Source organism: Python bivittatus, unplaced genomic scaffold, assembly GCF_059951505.1.
Source record: "Python bivittatus isolate LINGU-HERP-01145 unplaced genomic scaffold, Pbiv_v1 ctg000200_np1212, whole genome shotgun sequence".
NCBI lineage: Eukaryota > Metazoa > Chordata > Lepidosauria > Squamata > Pythonidae > Python > Python bivittatus.
In genome coordinates, this window is record NW_028277040.1 from 15,206,581 (window position 1) to 15,215,709 (window position 9,129).

Here is a 9,129-nt window from a genome sequence, read left to right on the forward strand (position 1 = left end):
TTTACAGAGGCCAGCAAATACGTCCCGAAATGGCACCATTTTTTTATGAAGAAAGCTGCTTAGAATGTTCTCGTAATGACTTTTCTTCTAATTAACTACCCGTTATGCCTAATTCTCCACAGCAAATTATTCTTGTACTGAGATGAGGGTCCTTTTATATTTAAGTCAAAGTTGAAACTGAAAATACAATTATTATCAAGACACCCCCTCACCATTGTTTGCTAGGAAACGTGCTATGTAATATGTACCAAGTGTCCAAGAGGCCATCATACTGCCCCCAAACCAAGGCCACGCAGCTTCCCCTCACATCCCTCCTATCTTTGAGATAAGTGAGAATATGGGAATTCTCTTAATCATACTTTCCTGAGGACTAACATGAATAAATCCAATGGAGCTCAATGGAATTTACTTCTCACTCAACACAGGAAACTGCTGTAAAGCATTCCAGTCAATCCTTTGAGTAGTGCCTATTTTGATGTCCTGCAACTTTTGATAGGACAGGCAAAGGTCTCCCCCTCCCCTCAATTACATGAAATCCTTTTAACTGAAAATGCCAGGGATTTTCTACTTGTGAGGATGTGCTCTGCTTGACCCGCTAGGCTGTGCACCTCCCCAGTACTAACTGGGGCATAGTTTTCATTTAAATGAAGAAACACACCCTTATCCAACCTGGTATCCTCTATGTGTGTTGGATTGTAACTCCAATAATATCCAGTCAGGTATTGTGGGAATTCAGTACAGTAATAGTCTGTGGGATTAGGGTGTGTAGTGAAATTGTCTGGGGTGGGGTTTGCGGGTTTTGTTGTTGAAAGATAATTCCTATGTGTGGGTCATCACTTGAGCCAATTCTGAGTTGGATTATGAAGCTCTGATTTCAGGTTATTATTTAGCTCTGCAAAGCTTACCCTGAGCCAGTCACTGAGTAGTTCACACATGCTAACTATCATGTGGTTTGATTGGATTTGCCTTAATGTGTTTAACTATAGTTAAACAAACTGCTTTAATGCTGTGACAACTATTAGTGTCTCATAGGACAGTCGTAAGGATAAAGTGAGGGGAAGAGCTCTGAGCTCCTCAGAGGAAAGAGAGAATAACATATAACAAGTAAGTTTAATAGTGTATTTCAGCCCTTGAGCGATGAGTGCTCAGGTGACTTCAAACTGAATATAAATCAGTGTGATGGGGTTGGAAAAAAAAAAAAAGGCAAATGCAATTTTAGGCTGCATCAACAGAAATATATTTTCCAAATCACAATCATTCTACTTTATTCTTTGGTTAGACTCCATCTGGAGTATTGTGTTCAGTTCTGGGCACCACACTTGAAGAAGGATTCAGAGAAATTGGAACAGGTTCAAAGAAGAGCAACAAGAGTGATTAGAGAACTAGAAACTAAGTCCTGTGAAGAAAGATGGAAGGAGATAGGCGTGTTTAGTCTGGAAAAAGATGACTTGGAGGACATATGATAGCATTCTTCAAATCCCTTAGAAGTTGTCACAGAGAAAAGAAATCAGATTTTATTCTCTTTCATTCCAGAGTTCAGAACAAGGAGTAATAAATTTGAATTACAGGAGAGCTGATGCTGACTGAATTCTAGAAGAAACAGTCCTAATAGAAGAGAATATGTGTAGCTCAGGGTTGAACTGTGGAGTCCTTGGGGTTCTCTGAGCTTGGTTGTTTTCTTGCAGACGTGCACTGAAGAAGTTACCTAGCGGGTAATGAAACATCTGCAATAAAACAACCGAGCTCAGAGAACCCCAAGGACTCCACAGAAACAGTCCTAACAATTGGAGCAACTGGAACCAATTACCTAGAGAAGTGGTAGGCCTCCTTTGCTGGTTGTACACTAGCAGTGGCTAGACAGCCATCTGTTTGGCATCCTTTAGTTTGGGTTCTAGCACTGTGATTTTCTATTCTTGATGACATTCTGAAGTTCAGGCTGTGATAAATGATTTACAGTATACTCCTAGGCATGCCTACCATCCTTTGCTCTCAGTGAGACTTACTCTGAAGAGACTCAGTATAGAATTGTGGATGTGCAATATGTAGTAATACCTTTATTACTGTGACTTTATAGTCACTGATCAGCACTGTATACAATTTGTGTAAAAAGATGAAAAGACTCAAATACGTTGAACCATTTTATTTATTTCTATTAACCATCCAGAAAATGTCAAATTTCAAAACACTGTAAATACAAGTAATAGAATTTAAAAAAAATCTAAATACTTAAAACTGGTTGGCTAAATTATAACGCTACTTTGTGAACAAAATACTAAATCACTAGACTACTAAGTGAAGTGTCTATGTGTATTGTGTGTGTAAATATGTATAGGAAACATAAAATGTTATGTATTTAGAAGATCCTAAAATGGAGAGAGGGTTTTCCTGTGTAAAGCAATGGCAGTTGAAAGAAAATTTGTGACTCTCATGGAGATGTTAGGATTTTGAAGAAGAAGCAAATGCAGTCATCCTCACAACAGATGGTGTGCAGAGCTGTGAGGGTGGGGTGCAAGTTGCTGTAGAAGGGACATAGAAGGAACCTTTGGGTTAGTGTCTTAGGTTCCTCCAGGTCACAGGGGCAAAAAGGATATTGTTACATCTTCCTTCCGTTATGGTGGAGGGCAAGGCATGAAAGCGGGCTAAGGAGAGAGCTCTACAGTGTGTTGGGCAGGTAATTTTGAATAGGTAATTTGCTGACATGAAGGGCTTCCTGTTTTTATCTTGCCAGGATTGAAAGCCTAGATTGTCCTACTTTATCTGAAGAGCTGTATCAAAAACCTGCTATTAGATTGTGGTTCTAGATAGCCCTACGGCCAGGAGAGTTTGATATGAAAAGCCATGTGAATTCTGATTTTCCAGCAAAAAAAAAAAAAGAAAAGAAAATTATCTGGAAGGATCATGCTGGAAAAGTAAAGCTTGAGCCAGAAATAGAGCCAACATATTCGGATGCTAAATTCTAGCAGGAGCATCCTAGTTTCTAAGCGGATTGATGTGTGTTTGAAGTACAGCTGGGTACTCAGAAGAGAACTCCTAGGAATCTGGACTAGAAGATTTCTAAGGGCATTAGGATATTATATGCAAATAACTGTGAGCCATATAACATCTGGAAAGTGGATTTGATTTTAAAGAGTTTTGTGCAGCAGGTTTCTTCTTGCCTCTTTTAGTGTGAAAGAAGCCCATATAACCTCAGCATTCTTGTTGGCCTTGTCAGAAATATTAATTTGTGTCAGATTCCAGTTTAGAATACTAGTCTAGTCTATATTGTTTATTTGCTGTTGACATTTTGAGTTCATATAAATATTGAAAAGAAGAGGGGCCAGCAATGCTATGCATGCCTGATTACTGAAGCCTACTCTGTTCAGGGGAACTTACTGGATAGGATTGTACGCCCATCCGTATTGCATTGCATTGCATGCTACCTCAATCACTGAACCAACTGTAGGCAGCTGGCATACTAGGGTTAAAATGATAAAAGCAATATAAATAACAACACAAATAATAATAATACATTACCTGCATCAGGGAGGGCACCATATACTACATCAGTAAAGGATAGGCTACCAGGGAATAAAGTATTGTTGTTGGGTGGCCCCAAAGACTATTGTTTAACCAACAGAGGGGAAAAGTGCAAGTGAAATTTTCTGTCTTCTTTTCCCAAATAATTTGATTGAGATTCAGCGCTAGGCAATCTCCAAAGCGTTGAATATTAGGTGCCCTTTTAATTTAAGGAAATGAAGTTATATGTATGCACACAGGAGCACATTCAATGGCTTCAGGAGAAGGAGTCCCAGATGACACCAAAAAGTCTCCTTTGTTGAAGTGATATTTTTATGGACAACGAAGCCCTTCTCACATCCAGAATGGAAGAGGAACAAGGGAAGGAAAGCAAATGAACCTCTTGATGTTAGATACTGTATGTGCATTGGTAAATTTTAAATCCAAGTTGCCTGGTTTAAACATCACAGGAAATACTGATTTAAGATCCCAAGATATTATCACTAAACCTAGAAAAGGAGGAACATATGGCTTGCAACAGGATGAAAAACAAAATGTTTATAAGCCTGAGACTTGAGTTCAGAATTGGGCCACAGTGTTGTCAAATGGTCCTGTATTTATTTAAATCTGCATCAGACTTTGTGAGAAGGCTGTGTTTTGAAGAATTTACTTTCAGTTTTAACTACTGTAGTGTTTTGTCAGGCAGCCGTTTATTAGTACAGTGTTGTTCAGAGCCATATTTCTTCAATTGAGCAGAAAGCATACTAGATTTGAAAAGATTTGAAGTAATGAAGATCTGTCTTGCTCAACCCTCTCCCAGAGAAGTTTACTGTAGTTTTTCTTACTGGGTTTTCTTTCCAAACATCATTTCCCCTCCGTTGCTGGTCTTTTGATACGTGTCAGAAGAGAAGCAGAGTTCATTAAGGCAGTTGTTTTGCTGAGTCAGTGAAACCACTTCCTACTCATGTCCCACCAGATTTAGTCACCATCATGCTGGAATAGAAATCATAGAATTTACTCTAGGGGGTTCCATACACTTCTTATTAAAAACATTCTAGCAGCCTGTTTGGGTTTCAGCAAGCCATTCCTATGTGGGCATGTCTGCCCAACCTAACATTTTAAAATTCTCAGCCTGTATCCCGTGACCATGCTAAGCAATGGCTTGCTTTACTCATGGTTTTATTGATTAAATTACAGTTGGTTGGGTTCATTATAACAGGTTAAGTAAAAACCAGGCAAACACATTTTGGCTTAACACAATGTGTGAAAATAGTCATAATCATAAGAAACCTGCTGAAAATTTCAGAACACTTTATTTTTTAACTGATATTCTATCAGTGCTTTTTCTGAACTTGAATCTACCAAAAATGACTTCTAACAGTAAGCCCCAAATCTCTCATTACAGCTTAGTGAATTGTGTGAATCAGAGCTTAAAAGTGACTACATTTAAGTATACTCTGCCAGTATATCCTAATGGGTCATAACCTAATTGAAAGGGATTTTTTTAATGTAAATGTTGAATTGGCTTCTGGCAAAGGAATTGGTAGACATTACTGGTAGTCACCTGAACTACCCCATTGGGGGTGATGGGTCCCTTTATGACTTTGCCACTATACATACCACTGAGAATCTGTCCCTAATAAAGAATGGTCCTAAGCCGGGGTGAAAAAATTCAGGATTGGTGGGGACTTATGCAGCTTACCAACATCTCTTTTGCAATCCCTAAAAAACCCTCACAGTGTGGGAAGCCAGAGATTTTTGGCTATGTTGTTGCATTTTGGGAGTTTGGGTGGTGGTGGTTTAGAAGCAAACAGGCTGCCTTAAGCCTTACAGATGTGTAAGGCAACTGTTTTCCTCTTAAAACATCTAATTTTTCCTCCCTCCCATTCCCTCCTGGGTCACTTTTAGAATACAGCCTGGTGTGGCCCTCCAGCTGAGGGAAATTACATACCCCTGTCTAGACTAACAGAATAACAAATTTACTTCTAATTCTTTGCTTTTGTCTAAATTAATACTTGTAATCCTGCCTGGGTTTGGGGAGTGAGTAACTAAATCTGACAGATAAGTGACTAACAAAAAATTGCTAATACCCGTTTGAGTATGGGTAGACAAACAATTTGTGGTTAAGTGCAGCTCTTGTGAGCAACCATTTCTATATCACGGAGAAATAGTTGTAAAATCACATTTCTGGTGCTGTTTGCTCAGTGGTTCAGCATGGCTGCAAAATGAGGAGGCAACATGGTTGGAATCTGTTTCCAGACATTAAATAAAATGTGCTGAGATGTTTATATTTGCTCTGTGTTAAGTTCTGTTACCCAGCTGAAACTGGTAATTAAGGAAAGGTTTGCTGAGGCCAGACTCCTAATTGCTATAATAATTGAAAGGGACAAATTCCAGACAGGTGATTGGGTTACTTTTATTGCAGCAAAAAAAGTGAGGCTGGAATCCTACTATACTGGCTTACCTGGGAGAAATTGAGCTCCATTAATTACATCCAAGTAGATAACACAGTAGGGATTTTCATGGACCAGAGTCGACTTGATCGGATGCAGAAAGTCATTAAAAGGTACTCAGTCAAGTCATCTCTTGTCTTGCCCAGTTTGCTGCCCAGATAGAGCAGTTGCCTCCAAATTCATTTAGTTATTAAATTTGACTCTCAGTAGCTGGCAACATCATCCAGTACATTAAAATGTCTGTGGTATAGTTAATAAAATCAAGGTAAAACTTGAAAAAAGTATGCATATCACCAAGTACATGAAAAACAGCTAAAGAAATAATAGAATACATAAAATCAATGGATAAGTATATAGCAATGGTCACAACAAATAATTTCTAAATAATTCTGTTTGGAACACTTATTTATGAAATGTTAATAAAGTGGGAGCCAATTCTGTATAAAGGGGAAGAGTATTCCACAAAACAGGCACGGCAACAGGGAAGCAGCATCTGCTAGCCTTCACCCCCTTTATCTTATAAAAGTGGGGGACCACTAAAAGGTTCTCCCAGAACATCTGTGACATGTGGGTTGAGACTGGTTGGAGAAGATAGACCTGGAGATACATTGGAACCAAGCCATGTAGGGCTTTAAAGGTCAAAAAGTGTACTCGGAAGCCAATAGGAAGCCAATCCATGGCCTGGAGCACAGATTTAAAGTGCTTATGTTGGTGGATGCCAGCAAACAACCAGGGTGCTGAATTCTGGACTAGCTGAAGAGCACATTGTAGTAGTCCAAGCATAATGAGGGCATGAGTCATTGTGAGATCCTGCCACTCTAGATAAGACTAGAGCTGGTGCTCCAACTGAAGCTGGACAAAGGCCCCCTTGGCCACAGTTTCTACCTATCAATGTAGCAGTAACCATGAGTCCAGTAGTAGCTGAAAGTTGCAAATTTGCTCCTTTGGCACTAGTGCCACCTCATCTAGTGATGACAGTAGAGATGTCAGAAACCTGTGAAGGACAAACAGTAACTCAATCTGGCTTGGATTCAGCTTCAGCCACTTATACCCCATCCAGACCCTCACAGCCTCCAGAGACCAATTCAAGATGTTGACAGCATCTCCTGTGTGGCCTGGGCTAGTGTCAGTCCTTTGAGGTAGGCAAAGTCAAGAAACAGGCCCTGTTTCTCAGGACGGCATAATCTTTTGTGAAAGCTACTTCTTAACAGTTTGCTCATTATTTCCTGATTCTAAAGGCCAGGTCCACATTCCTTTACACTACCTCCCCTGTCAGAGTCACTCCCCCTCCCTTTTTTGCAGATGGGCCTGCAGCTTGCCAAGTCAATGGACATTTCTGGCAGAGAAGAGATAGATGAAGTTGGAAAGTGCCCCTTAAACTTCCCTGGTATACTTCCAGGAGTCTGGAGCAATACTGACTGTACAGCAGCTTGTGGGGCTGGTCCTGATTATGGTAAGCCTTGTCTTAATTGCTGTGCTAGCTATATAATTGTATTGTATGGGTTTGTTATTTGTGTAGGGTTTCTCTCTGCCCCATTTTATTTATTATTTATTTGTTTAATTCAATTAGATTTGATGCTGCTCAACTCCAAGCAACTTTGGGCCTCTCACAATACACTAAACAACATTAAAACAATATAATAAAAACCAACATACAACATACAACAACATACTAAAAAAGGAAAAGAGGAGCAGCATGGTAAACCCAACAAACTAAAACATCCCACCAACTTCTAACATCCAGTGAAGGGAGTTCCACCCTAGCCCAAGGCCTGGGAGAACAGCCATTTTATTACCAAACAAATCAAAGTGAGGTTATTCTGAGTTTCTTTTTAATGCTTTCCCCTTTCTCAGGATTGTGCACTCTTTTCTAAAAGTTCCCCTTAGTGGTTTGCACATGTCTTCCTCTTTCACATGGCCAGCTCTACATTCCTTCACAGGCAGTGATGTGCATCTGGGTATCATCAGCATATTGATGATACTGCGCCTCAAATCAATGGATGACCTCCCTCAGAAGCTTCATCCAGGTATTAGAAGGTGGAAGAAAGAGAACTCCCAGCACTCCACAAAGGAGAAATCGATCAGTCAATTTCTCCATTCCCACAACCATCAGCTGGAACTATCCACTAAGTAATGAGCAGAAACATTGTAAAACAATGCCTTAAATTGCCAGCATCTACCAACTGTCCAGAACAATATTGGTAGATGGTACTGAAGGCAGTTGAGGGGTCTTTAAGAACTGGGAGTGGTTAAACAGACCAGTGTTTTCTCTGTCCCATCCCTAGAACCGAATCCTGACAGTAAAGGATTGAGATAATCTAGGGAGTTCCATAGCTGAACACAGTTTTAATAAAAGGAAGTTTAGAGACCGGGCAATAGTTGGATGGGTCCAAAGACAGACTCTTAAGGAGAGGATACATCATAGCCTCTTTCAAACTGCCGGCATCACTTCCTTCCATAGTGAGGCATTGATTACCTCCCAGATCTAGCCCCTCATGGCTCCTCAGGGGCCTGAAGCTGCTGTGACAGAGGCTGGAGACAACTGAAAGAACACCCTATCTACTTTATCAGAGTTCACAGGCTAGAAGCAGGCCCAGATAACATGGTTAAACATTGCCTCAATCACCATGAAAGACGCTGTCCGTGAAGGGTCACGACTATGGTGAAGCTGAGTGATTTCATTGTCAGAGTGCTATGCCAACTGAAATGCCCAAACCCTAGTCTCAATGTTTTGCCCTTGAACATACGAGCATCCCTAGAGATTTCCCTCTGGGTCTCTCCTTCTCTCCCCCCCCCCCGCCACTCTTAAATTATGATTTTAAAAAACTTAGGCTGGGTAGACAACCATTTTTCCCCAGAAATATGTCGGCATCCAAATAGCTGGAACTTAGTTTTCATTATGCTCAGCCAAACTTTCCTTAAAAGGAAAGAGTTGAAGGGGCACAACTACCTGCCAGCCTTTATGTTGAATGTCATTTCTTTGGCAAGCTATTCAATTGTAACTAACTACACCTCCATGGAAGACATTTTTTCTACAGTAGTTTCTCAGATTTCAGAATGTGGCCCTGAATGTTAGACTCTGCAGCTTAACTGATGCATCTTTCCTTTACAGCTAGTTACGTTATTAAAGGGATGTCAAACACATCTGGAAGTGGGGATTTGCAAATGCAAAGGTGTGAAT